Raw genomic sequence first — 13,870 nt, 5'->3', positions numbered from 1 at the left:
TCTATTTCTATGGTCTACACACGTTATTGACGCAATCTTTGATGACTTCAACTGGTTCAAAAGTGCACGCATGTACGCGTTATACGCACGACTATCAGCCAATGGTAGCCCTTCAAGAGTGCACAAAACACCAAAGATGGCGGCCATTGATGTATAATGCAATCACCTTGCAATCCATCCATTGAGAACCAGATGTTTAAGTCTCGTAAAATACTACTTAATATCTAAATTAAAAGAAAACTTAAAAAATAAAAGAAAAAAAGCTTATGAAAATAATTGAAGAGTAACAAACATTAAAGTGTTTATCGCAAGAGGGCGCCAAACTGAGCCTCTTTTAGCCTGTTAGGTCGTAACTTAAGACTAGTCCTAGGAGATATAACAAACGTATGGCTAGTCCTAAGCTAGGACGAGTAACTCGTCCTACTCGAGATAAGACTAGTCTTAACTCTTCGTGAAATCCACCCCTGGTCATTGGGCACAACATTTTGTCAATGTTTCTCAGCTCCTCGGGGAGTATACAACCACCTCAAGCTGCCGTAGCGCTCCAAAGGCTTTTTTTCAAACGAACATCATCCTCTTCCCTGGCAGGTACCCATTAACCCTTGGTGAAGAGAAGCAATTCTTATAGGAAAGACCTTGCTCAAGGACACAAGTGTCATGACCGGGATTCAAACCCACAATCTGATGCCTCCACAACTTGGAACTGAATGCTCTAAACCACTTGGCTACGACACCCTAGATGCCCGAAGTATTGTAGGCCTACAGCACTGGTTTTCGTAGAGAACATTGGTTCAGAAAGATTACAAGATCGGAGTTTCAAAACAGTAATCAAAATAGCTTGTTCTGCTCTCGTTTTAGAAAAAGCTCAACTTAAACAGCAATACCAACGAACAGTATGATACAGAAAGAAAATAACTCTCAAAATTGTTTACGTTTTGAATTCAAAATAATTGTTGTATCTGCACTCCCTTACATGGCCTCCGTCCCCACCGTTGCCATACATATTTTCGTTAACCTCGTGGCCTTTCCATCCACCACGCTCCCGTCTGTCATGTTCTCCCGAATCCTTGAGATCCTGTCTCCCTCCCCCACGTCCACACGGACAGAAGATACACGCCTTTCGCTCACCCCGGGTTGAAACATTCTCTATCCCGCCCCTCTTACCGTCAGACCTCGTAAGTGGTCCGGGTTCTTTCGAACTGTCGTCTGCCAATGACTTACTACTTTGCTGACTCTTCTTCTCATCCTCAACGTTACCATGACAACTCCCGCCAAAACACCTGATTGGATGACAGCAGAACGTGGTCTTTCTGCAGCTGCAGCGGTGGCAACAACATCGGGCTAGGTTTCGACAGCAAGCTAATCGCCATATCACATAGCCTGGACGCCAGAACAGCCAGTACAGACCAAAGGCAACGAGAATGGCTGCCAAGCTACCCAGTAGAATTTCCGACGGAAAGTCAACGGTGCCCTTTATTGTCGCGACTACATAAGGAAACAGAAAATTGTGAAAATCTTTGTTTGTCAATTTCAAAAAGTTGTTTTGTTAAAGGGGGGGGGGGTTCTGCACGACTAAATTGAGTCCAAGCTTAAAGAAAATTGAATTATATGCTCGCAAAAGTTTTCGTCAACCTAAATTCACGGTAAATCAATTTTGGAAAGCTGTTTATATAATGCGCAAGTGCCAAATTAAGACGCGAAGTAGTTCTGACTGAAATGCTTGGACATACAAAAAGGGGCTAATTAATCGATAAGAAACGTGCCATTGAGGTAAAATGTTTTAGGCATAATTATAGGGCTATAGCCTACTTCTTTTTTCAAGCAAACATTCTAGCTGCCGACGAGAAGAATGCTTTAAAGACACTGGCCACTATTGGTAATTGTCAAAGACTATAGTCTTCTCATTTGGTGTATCACACTTTTGTTATAGGTCCTCGGTTTGAACGTGTACATGTATACCGGCAAGAGGTGTTTAAACGCCGGCATGGACATTACAAGCAGGCTACGGAGGCCATGGCCTTGGTGCCCCTTCAAAAGTTACCCATTGAATTGAAGATTTTCAATAGAAGTGCCCTTTGCAAAATGAAAATGGTCTTGCCATTTCAAAGTTGAAATTCCACGCATGCTATTGTCTAGTCTTCTGACTGACTTGATGTTATATCAACTTCAAACAATTTTATTTTGGACTCACGGGTTCAGACTGAACGAGCGGCAGTTGCACTGCTTGGCGCAGATCAAGCAACACTGCATCGGGGTCGTTCCAGTGAAGATGTCAAGGGTTTGAAGACACTTCCCGCTCGGTAGGGCCACCGTGTTGCATCGGACTTTCAGGGGGCTGATCGGGACTGTGCTGGTGCCTCACACATTGTCCACTTCCCGTAAGGCCTTGTGGCTGCATCCTATTCAACTTGGATTTGTTTATCCATGAACGCGAACGTATTTAAGAGAATAGGAGTTTGTCCATCTTTCCAGTTGCGGTAATTGTCCTCCCTTTGACCAAGACTGGCCACTCCCCACCAGTGTTGTTGCAACCAATCCATAGTTTGTTTTTGCCCGGGTTGAGCGCCTCAAACGTACTCAGTATCCAGTCGTTCTCTTCCTTAGAGTTGGTGTGACGTAATCAGAGCAGAGGTCCAGACAGTATTGCCTACCCAAGATGTAGTCTTGTTTGCCGTCTAGTCGTGCCCGGTAGCATCTGTCACCACGTTGAATCCATACCTGGGGCTGTGGCTGCCGCGAGCAGCCAAGTTTAGCCCCAATCACGGCATGCACGGGTCCAAACATGAATAAAATCACACCAACTTTTACGATGACAGGAAACATGATTTTAAATTAACCGTGTGCAATAACAACACAACTGAAAACAATGTACACCCAGCAGGGTGGATATGTGCGCATTACAAGTCTTATTATTATTATTAATGTCGTTATCGGAATCAGTGCTTTAGGCATAGGCGAACCTTTGGTTGGTGATCGATTTCAAATTTTTCACATAAAATATTTTACATTTTATCTTCACAATATTGTGGTTTTTGTTTGTCTACGTTTGTGGTCAGCCAATCTCGTTTGTACCTTCGCCTCTACAACTTTCCAGTGTAAGAATAAAAACAGTTTAGGAAAGGTAGAGGTTGGTATGCTATCAACCGTTTCAAATACTGAAACCGCGAAATATAGCAGCGTCTTCACTGTGCCTCATTCCTACTCCGAGCTGTCGTGAGCAAAAAGGGCCGGCAGATAATGTATCATTCAATATACAGAAAGTAGAGAATAACGAAAGTAGGACAGTGGTCTGCTTAAATATAAATAATGGAGTGTTTTCGTCTGGTCCCTGGACGCAGTGCTTGTTACAAGTATTTTGACATTACGCCGAATCAGGCATTACTGGGCCAGACTATGACCCTTATCCTTGGGCGCGTTAGAGCTAGTAAGCTGCGACAACCAATATATTGGCAGGTTTTCGATTTTAATTACAAATTGATTTCCCGGTTGACCCATATAGATTAGTAACACCTTTTCTTTGGTCAGTTAAAGGCCTTGGACACTATTGGTAATTGCCAAAGACCAGTCTTCTCACTTGGTGTATCTCAACATATGCATAAAATAACAAACCTGTGGAAATTTGAGATCAATGGGTCGTTGAAGTTGCGAGATCATAATGAAAGAAAAAACACCCTTGTCACACGAAGTTGTATGCTTTCAGAGGCTTGATTTCGAGACCTCAAATTATAAATCTGAGATCTCGAAATCAAATTCGCGGAAAATTATTTCTTTCTCGGAAAACTACATTACTTTAGAGGGAGCTGTTTTTCACACTGTTTTATATTACTATCAACCTCTCCCCATTACTCGTTAACAAGTAAGGTTTTATACAAAAAAAAATATTTTGAGTAATTACCAATAGTGTCCACTGCCTTTAATATCTCTCGAATGCAGTGTGAACAAAATAATTATTTTAGAGTGGAGTTTCCTTTGAGAGAGCAATTAATTGTGTATAAGAGCAATAATATAGGCAACTGACTTTTGTTATCACAGTTTGTACTTTTAAATCTGTAGCCAGCGTATGTTTGCTGAGTCGTGAATCTTTCTTTGTTTACTTTCCCCACCTGTGTGCTTTGTATAAATGGCGTGGTCATGCTTGAGAAACTATCTGGTGTAGCTTTCGACTCTGGGAACCTGGAGGCTGTGATGTTCACTACTTCTACCATGGGGACTGACGGTGCTACTGACGGGACGGAAATCCTATGGGCGTGGTACTGATGGTCTTGGACTACCTTAAGATGTGATGTGATACTCAACTACCAAAGGCTTCCGGACTCCCCGTTCCCGAGCACTCCTGGGTTGATTGAGCACGAAAACTGGTATTATTTAAAGGCAGTGGACACTATTGGTAATTGTCACATACTAGCCTTCACAGTTGGTGTATCTCAACATATGCATAAAATAACAAACCTGTGAAAGTGTGAGCTCAATTGGTCATCAAAGTTGCGAGATAATAATGAAAGAAGAAAACACCCTTGTCACACGAAGTTGTGTGCGTTTAGATGGTTGATTTCGAGACCTCAAGTTCTAAATCTGAGGTCTTGAAAACAAATTCGTGGACAATTACTTCTCTCTCGAAAACTATGGCACTTCAGAGGGAGCGGTTTCTCACAATGTTTTATACCATCAACCGCTCCCCTTTAATCGTCACCAAGAAAGGTTTTATGCTAATAATTATTTTGAGTAATTACCAATAGTGTCCACTGCCTTTAAGCATAATAATAGAAACAATGCAACTTTCGATTTATATAATAATTTTATAGACAGCGGGTTTTCAAACACTAGTGAAGAGCTAAAACAATTTAATTTCTGGCCATGACATCATCGAAATAGTGACAAATTTTGCTCAATAACATCTGTTTTCCTGAAAGAGGGACTTATCGATTAACTTTTTGACTATGTCCAATTTAGGTCATCGCAATATAAAGTGTTGAAGGGGTTGTCCTTTTTACGACGCGTCGCGGCGCCTCATCAACACACGACGATCTGGACGCGGTGTTAAATTGCTGAATAGCAATAAGGCTTTTTCACAACGTCCAAAATCTCAGGGTCGGAACCGGTTCCGAACCGGATATTTTGTTCAACCCGTTTCACACTGTTAACAAATTCAATTCGCCTCCAATCATGGTAGCATGCTCTAGCCGGATTGAAATATACCCTGACAGGGACCAGGGTTGAAAATCTCAGTCCGGATCGAAATTGCATTTTTGGCCGACCGTGTTAGTCGACGAGGTAAAAGGAAAACCACGCAATTTCGAGGCAAACTTGTGTGGATCATTGTATTCTACTTTTGAATTATCTTTCCAACCATACGCATTTTATAACAAACCGTTACAAACGCTTTTTTATAGACCAACTCGTCCAATCCAAGGCAACGTGTTCCTTTAAAATATTTACCTTCTTGGTATTCATGTCATCCAACAATTTATATGTTTGAGGTTTACTCCGCAACAGAACCTCAGACAGCACCTCTTAAAGGCAATGGATACTATTGGTAATTACTCAAAATAATAATTATCATAAAACCTTTCTTGGTGACGAGTAATGGGGAGAGGTTGATGGTAAAAAAACATTGTGAGAAACGGCTCCCTCTGAAGTGCCATTTAGTTTTTGACAAACAATTAATTTTCCACGAATTTGATTTTGAGACCTCAGATTTAGAATTTGAGTCAAATTTTTGACTCCCATAAATGGCCGACCGTGTTAGTTCGCACAGTAAAAGGAAAACCACGCAATTTCGAGGCAAATTTGTGTGGATCATTGTATTCTACTTTTAAAACCATATGCATTTTATAAAAAAAAAAGGTTACAAACGCTTTTCATAAACCAACTCGTCCGATCCAAGGCAACGTGTTCCTTTAAAGACACTGGATACTATTGTCAAAGACTAGCTTTCACAGTTGGTGTATCTCAACATATGCATACAATAACAAATGATGCATTTTGGTTGTCACATGATACTTCAAACTAACCACTAACATAAATATATTCAAAGAATATAAATACTAAAAAATAATCAAATCTAATCACGTCAATAATTAAAATTGTGTAAAAAGTCACAAAAGTCAGTTATGATCGGACTCTCCGTTTCAAGGTATGAGATGGGCACAAGGGGTTAGTGGGTGGAAAAAGGAGGTGGGGGTCCTGATATGGTCATGTCATAATTCATCACAGTTTATTGCACAATGCTATATTATTTTGTTTCTCAACATCGTCTTACGAATTGTACGAACACCTTTATAATGTATAAAACACCAATACAGACCAAGTGTTCACACAAAGAAATCGACAATAATTTGAAATACTTTCAAAACAGCAAAAAAATAAAGAAAATTAAAGGCAGTGGACACTATTGGTAACGACTCACAATAATAATTAGCATTAAAACTTACTAGGTAATGGGAAATGGAAAGCTGGTGATAGTATACAACATGGGAAACGGCTCTGAAGTAAGACGTAACGGCTCCTTTCCGGAAAGAAGTAATTACAACTAAAATATTCGAATTAAATTCCAGACCCCAGCTAAGGTCTCGAATTCAAGGTATCCGAAAGCACACAAATTGTGTGAAAAGGTTTTTTTTCTTCCATTTTGTTCTCGCAACTTCGATGACCAATAGAACAATATTGCGCAACGTGCGTCACGTGACATATAGTGGGTTTTAGATGTAAACAAACACGGCGTATATACTGCATAAACGTGCGTTTAAAGACAAGATTACTGTTGCTAAAAAAAAGACTAAATTCTCGAAATAACTGAAGAACATTCCGGAGTTTGTAATAATATGGGACCTTACCGGTGGCTGAACAATGCCAGTAATGGATAAATAGGAAATTCCAAGAGAATGTTCACACGATGTCATGTGTTTATGTGCGGAAAGTGTGGTTCTTCATTGCCCTCATTGTAATGATTTTGATGCCAATATTTTCAACAAAATCTCATTAAAGGCAGTGGACACTATTGGTAATTACTCAAAAGAATTTTTAGCATAAAACCTTTCTTGGTGACGAGTAATGGGGAGAGGTTGATGGTATAAAACATTGTGAGAAACGGCTCCCTCTGAAGTGCCATAGTTTTCGAGAAAGAAGTAATTTTCCACGAATTTGATTTCGAGACCTCAAGTTTAGAACTTGAGGTCTCGAAATCAACCAATTAAACGCACACATATTCGTGTGACAAGGGTGTTTTTTCTTTCATTATTATCTTGCAAGTTCGATGACCGATTGAACTCAAATTTTCACAGGTTTGTTATTTTATGCATATGTTGAGATAAACCAACTGTGAAGGCTAGTCTTTGACAATTACCAATAGTGTCCACTGCCTTTAAGAAGCTGCAATTCCCTTATTATGTTGACCCACAAATTATTTGATAAGAAGGGGTAGCTGTCAGCTATGAGTCGGACTACTTCGCGATCTCCCTTACCACAGCCCAACTTTACGCCGTGAACAACCCAAAATCCACGGCGCGTGAGCTCGCTCAAACCTCAGCAATTTACGTAGTGTAACCATACTCTCCAAAGAAACGTCTTTTGTAGTAGAATACTGGGAACATCTAACAGCAAATGTAATTTAAATCTATGTCACAATCTTTAGCTTCATAAAAAAGGCTCCGTTTTTTGTAAAAAGTGTTATTTATTGAAAATACAGCCAATTATGGTCCATCGGTACGAATCTTCCCATGTCTTTACTGTGTATAGCTGTGTTTTTTATGCCCACTATAGGTCACGTGATCACATGTTAACATTGGTAGCGAAATCGGTCTATTGATTCCAGATTTTCACAGATTTTGAGTTTTATGTTGGGATGCTCCCTCGATCACAGAAATAATACTCGTCTTTGAAATTTACCAAAAGTGTCCAGTGCCTATAAAGTTTGCATTGACAACAAACTAATCTAAAAAGAAGATAAGAAAACAAAAAGGGAATCATTTATTTGTGTTAATAACTCTTATTCTTCTTTCTAACTGTTCTGTTTTAGAAATGTTGACAAAAAAATATACGTTTGTTTCTATTCGGTTCTTGGGTGTCCATGTGCGTGATTTGTTAATTTGCGCTGACTAAAATGGACTGTGCCTCAAAATAATCACGTTGTAAAATTTACCGGGAACATTTAATTTAGATTTAGTTTTGTATTTCATATTCCTAGTACTCGCATGTCTTATTAATCAGTTCAGGGTTCGGGTCGTTGATCTTGTAATTGTGTGTAGTGCATTTATGAGTCCCTGTTGTCAGACTGAACGAGCGGCAGTTGCACTGCTTGGTGCAGATCAAGCAACACTGCATCGGGGTCGTTCCAGTGAAGATGTCAAGGGTTTTAAGACACTTCCCGCTCGGTATGGCCACCGCGTTGCATCGGACTTTCAGGGGGCTGATCGGGGGTTGTACCGGCGCCTCACACATTGTCCACTTCCCAGGTGAACCGCAAGAGAACGCTGTACCCCAAGTGCCATCGTCTCGGTTCATAAAGACGCACGTATTCTCGTGACTTGGCTCAGCTTCTGCCTAGTAGTCGTATTTTCCATCCCCGTCACCCAAACACTTTACCTGCCCCAAGGTGTAGTTGCAACCAATCCACAGTTTGAGAGGGCTACCCGGGTAGTGCGCCTGAAACTTGCTAAGTATCCAGTCATTCTCTTCCTTAGAGTTTGGTGTTGCGTAATCTGAGCAACGAGTCTTACACCAATCTCTGCCTGGCACGTACTGACGTAACACGACGTTTTGTACCAGGTAGCATCTGTCTTCACGTTGTATCCATACGTGAGGATGGGGCTGTCTAGAGCAGCCCAGCTTAGCCCCATGACGTCTTCTCTGACATCATGCAGTTTTAAGATTGTCAGCAAACATGCTAGGTGGCAGATATGCATTCATTCTATACAAAAATGGGCGTGGCTAATAAAAAATCGGTTGTCTGGTACCTGAAAACGCAGTATATATATTGCTGGGTTGAAAATGATGCGTGTCAAGGGGCAGACTATTTGTCTCTGACTTGTTGTCTTTACATGTTCAAGTTCGAGCGAGAGACTTTGCCAGGTACCCATGATGTTTTGCATGCATAGGTTGCCATCGAACATTGACTAGTGGTTGAACAATATTGTCGCCGTTCGAACTCGCCCGTTGATGTGTTTTGCAATGTCTGGCAGTTATACATTTGTGAGTGACCGATCCGTCAGGCTTGTACGAAAGTTTGGCGTTACCTGCATTTAGGGTTAGGGTTAGGGTTTAAAGGACGATAGTATAAAACATTGTGAGAAACGGTTCCCTCTGGGATCGTAGTTTCAAGAAAGAAGTAATTTCCATGAATTTGATTTCGAGACCTGAAAATTCGATTTTAAGGTCCCGAAATAAAGCGTCTGAAAGCACACAAATTCGTGTGCTCAATTCTTCTTTCATTATTATCTCGCAATTCCGACGACCATTTGAGCTCAAGTTTTCACAGGTTTGTAATTGTATGCATTAAACAAAATATGTTGAGATACACGAAGTGAGAACACTGTTTTCTGACAATTGTATTACCAATAGTGTCCTAAGATGCGAATTCTTATTGAGGTGATGTTGTTGAAATAAGCAAAAACTATTTGAAAAATTTCCAAACGGTATTTCTTTATTTAGGGACACGTTGCTTTGGATAGGCAAAGAGTTGGTCTATGATCGTTTGATACGTCGTGACTTGGTAAATTATGGATAAGATCAAATTAGCGTATTGCAAGCGTGATGTTGGCTTTTTTGTTGAAGGTCGTATTCACCAGATAAAATTACCATGGCAACGTCACACATCAACACCAAAGGAGACTGCTCTTTTTTAAAGGTACACTACATAATTAGTTTTGATAACCAAACACTTGTTGACAGTGTAAGCGCTTTATGTAATCCACCATATTGTTGTTTTCATTGTTATATTGCGACTCCACGACAAATTGAGCTCAATTTTTCACAGGTTTGTTGTCTTATGCATATGTTGAGATACTGGTCTTTGACAAATACCATTGGTGACAGGTGTTTTTAATTTCAATTTTTAATTTGAAGCATGGCACTTTGAAGCATGGCACTACCTTGTACTCAATAGTCGACGTGTCAGTTAGAATCACTCAAGCACTCTAACTGAAGTTAAAGGAACACGTTGCCTTGGATCGGTCGAGTTGGTCTTTGAAAAGCGTTTGTTACCGTTTTTTTTTATAAAATGCATATGGGTAGAAAGATGTTGTAAAAGTAGAATACAATGATCCACACAAATATGCCTCGAAATTGCACGGTTTTCCTTTTACCTCGTCGACTACCACGGTCGGCCATTTATGGGAGTCAAATTGTTGACTCCCATAAATGGCCGACCGTGTTAGTTCGCACAGTAAAATGAAAACCACGCAACTTCGAGGCAAACTTGTGTGGATCATTGTAATCTACTTTTAAAACATATTTCCAACCAGATGCATTTTATAAAAAAAAAAAGAGGGTTACATACGCTTTTTATGGACCAACTCGTCCGATCCAAGGCAACGTGTTCATTTAAACAAAAACTCATATTTATGAGAATTTATCAAATTAATTGATGCGAGAAGTGTGTGCATCAAAGTAAAAAGCACGCGCAGAATTGTAGCACGTCTTGCCAGAATAAAATCGATCTTTATGTAGAACCCAGAGTTGTGTTTTATTTGTTATTCTCTCTCTCTCTCTCTCTCTCTCTCTCTCTCTCTCTCTCTCTCTCTCTCTCTCTCTCTATCTCTCTCTCTCTCTCTCTCTCTCTCTCTCTCTCTCTCTCTCTCTCTCTCTCTCTCTCTCTCTCTCTCTCTCTCTCTCTCTCTCTCTCTCTCTCTCTCTCTCTCTCTCTCTCTCTCTCTCTCTCTCTCTCTCTCTCTCTCTCTCTCTCTCTCTCTCTCTCTCTCTCTCTCTCTCTCTCTCTCTCTCTCTCTCTCTCTCTCTCTCTCTCTCTCTCTCTCTCTCTCTCTCTCTCTCTCTCTCTCTCTCTGATGTTTATGGAGGTACCCAGTTACACAATGCCTGAAGGCCGTTTCAAGATGTGTGCTACAATCAACTGTTTTATAATAATAAATTTATAATAATATTTATTCGGGCAAATATATTTACGAGCACATTTTACACATATTATTATTAGAAATATTACAGACAATAAATACAAATAATTAAACACAGTGGGGTGCCCAGGATACCTTTAAAGTTTAAATAGTAACTAATCGCCAAAAGGCGATTAAATCCCCAAAAAGATATTAATTTACCTGCAGAAAATAAGGTCCAGGCTTGGCTGTTCGTTTGTAAATAGTTATGCTATGTTACAGTGTATAATAAGGGTTAAAGAACAATTGGTGTGTTTTTGTTTCCTATTTAAAACTAACATCTATTAATTGAATGAACTTCGTTGAAGTTAGCTTGAAGGGTTGTCTGTAAACAATTGACTTGTATGACATGTCATAAGATAAATCTGTTTAGTGCTATTTGAAACCACCCAAAACGCAGTGGGGTTAGGGTCAGGATCAGGGTTGTAGTTTTATTTTTGTTTTGTTTTTCTAGGGGGTTGCAAGCTGCAAACTGACCCCATCTTGTTTTGCTGCATCAAGCAGCAATACATCTGGTCGACATTGCCGGGAAAATGCAAGAAAAAAAAACCTTTTTAGAAACGTAACAAACTCACGACTAGGACTTGAATGTACTTGCACGTACGTGTGTTTGATGTTCGATCAAGGCAAAGTCTTCCTCGATTGACGTCACAAAGGGGGTAGGCAGAGTAATCCCCACACAACTTTTTTTATATTTTTTTATATTTTTTTTTTTACATATAAATCGTTAAAAACACTTACTAAAAAAGTTATTTTATTGTTCATAAACATATACTCTAATTGAAAAGAGAAGAAGATATATTTCCAGGTGACTTTAACTCTTTATCACAACACTGGATTTTTTTTTTTCATAATACCTAAAATGTTTGACCGACACTTCGGTCTTCATCAGCAGGATGACGCTGATGTTGAACCCGTGACCTTGCGGACACGTGATCCCAAGATCGCGTCATAGACTCCTGGGAGCTTGTACCGCGCCCCGCCGTCTCGGTCCAGGGAGGGTTTGTGGGCTCTGATGTAGGCTTTCTGCTTTTGAGAAAGCAATAATTTCTCACTAGAATAATATTTGAATTGAATTCCATTATTCCCTCGCAACTTCGACGACCACCGAGTTCAAATGTTAACAGGTTATTGTTTGCATGTTGAGATACACTAAGTTAGAATACTTCATCTTTCATAATAGCGGTCGCAACCGATATTCCACGCACAACGTCACGGTGTTTATCCCTCATCATGTTTGGAAGGTCCACGATTTCAGCTTTCGTATCTCTCCCGATCACGTCTATGAAGAATACTGGTCTTTGGTAATAACCAAAGCTGTTCAGTGTTCAATTTAATGTTCTTACTTTCCAACCCCTGGATTATGACTTTTGTCAAACAAAAGTAATACGAACAAATGAGAAGAAAGGAGAAGAAAAAGATAACTTGGGGTAAAACCCCGAATCTCGTCCTCAGAAAAACAAAACTTGTTTTTATTTTTTTACATCTCAGAATGGTTTATTAAAACCGAAGAGCACTTTGATTCCGAGGAGAATCCTTTTTCGTTTGCCAATTTATACCCACTATTTTATTCTCTCCCAGGAATAAATTAATTAACCCGCTGAGAAATTTACTTCAACACCTTCATTCAGTGCATTCCAGTGGCTTACTGGAGAATGTCATCTCTTTATAGGATTTCCATTGTTATGCACAATAAGACGTTTTGCAGTGTTTAGAATCACTCATTGCGGATGGGGCATTCAGAATGGACTGGGCTGCAGTAGACTGGATGGACGAAGACAGCAATGGCCGACCTCCCGGCTTTAAGCATTTGGACGTCGCTTTTACTGATGAACTTTACATCTGACTTTTATCAAAATTCTTACCATGGCCAACCATGTGCATACATAAGTATGGAATATCATTCGATATGAAATAATATAGTATCTAATTTACCTCAATGGGATATCTTTTTTGGAAAAAAAGAGTGAACAAGTTTTGGCGCCATACGGGAAGTTATCCATAAGGATTCAAGATTTATAACTGATGCTCTTTTAGGAGCAGTTTATTTAGACTTGGCAAGTGACCGTGTGTGCAAAACTTTGAACTGTTCGGTATTTTAAAATGTTGCGCCGTGGAATGGCTGGCCAAGCCCCCGGTGAAACGCCGCGGACGGCAGGGCAAAACTTCAAGACAAACTCCGGCGAACACATCTTCCAAATCCAATGACATCTTGTTAAGGTAAAACTTGTAAATAATACTATTTACAATTATTGACCGATTTTCCGCTGGAAGCCACCACTAAATTAGCTCAAATTACATTCAATTTTATTCTTACCTAACAGAGAGGGTAAGCCGCATTTATACATCTAAAAATAAGGCACAGTATTGTACAATTCTGGAGGGATAAACCCCTTTTCCTAATGATTTAATCTCATTTAAATTCAGTGCGTAACCAGTTATTTTCAAAGGCACAATGTATGGACACGGGCAAAGGTGGGGGCTGGGGCGTAGTCTCTATAGTGCCAATACGCTGAACCATGGAGGAATAATTATTATTCCTCCATGGCTGAACTACCTCCGCTTTTCGGCCCTACGCCAAAGTACCGCCATCAGGGGGTGAAATTATTTTTCAATTAGAAACACATTTTTTTGTTTTGCGATACTATTCCCCCAAAAGTCACTTAATATCTTAGTTTGTGTTTGTTTGTTTTTCTCGGTTTGAGTTTTTTTTCTGTAAGGGCAGCAAAATATTCTGCGGTCAATTGATTTAGTGCAACATCCCATAT

The sequence above is a fragment of the Asterias rubens genome, chromosome 14 (genome assembly GCF_902459465.1).
Source record: "Asterias rubens chromosome 14, eAstRub1.3, whole genome shotgun sequence".
NCBI lineage: Eukaryota > Metazoa > Echinodermata > Asteroidea > Forcipulatida > Asteriidae > Asterias > Asterias rubens.
This window is presented reverse-complemented; position numbering follows the sequence as displayed.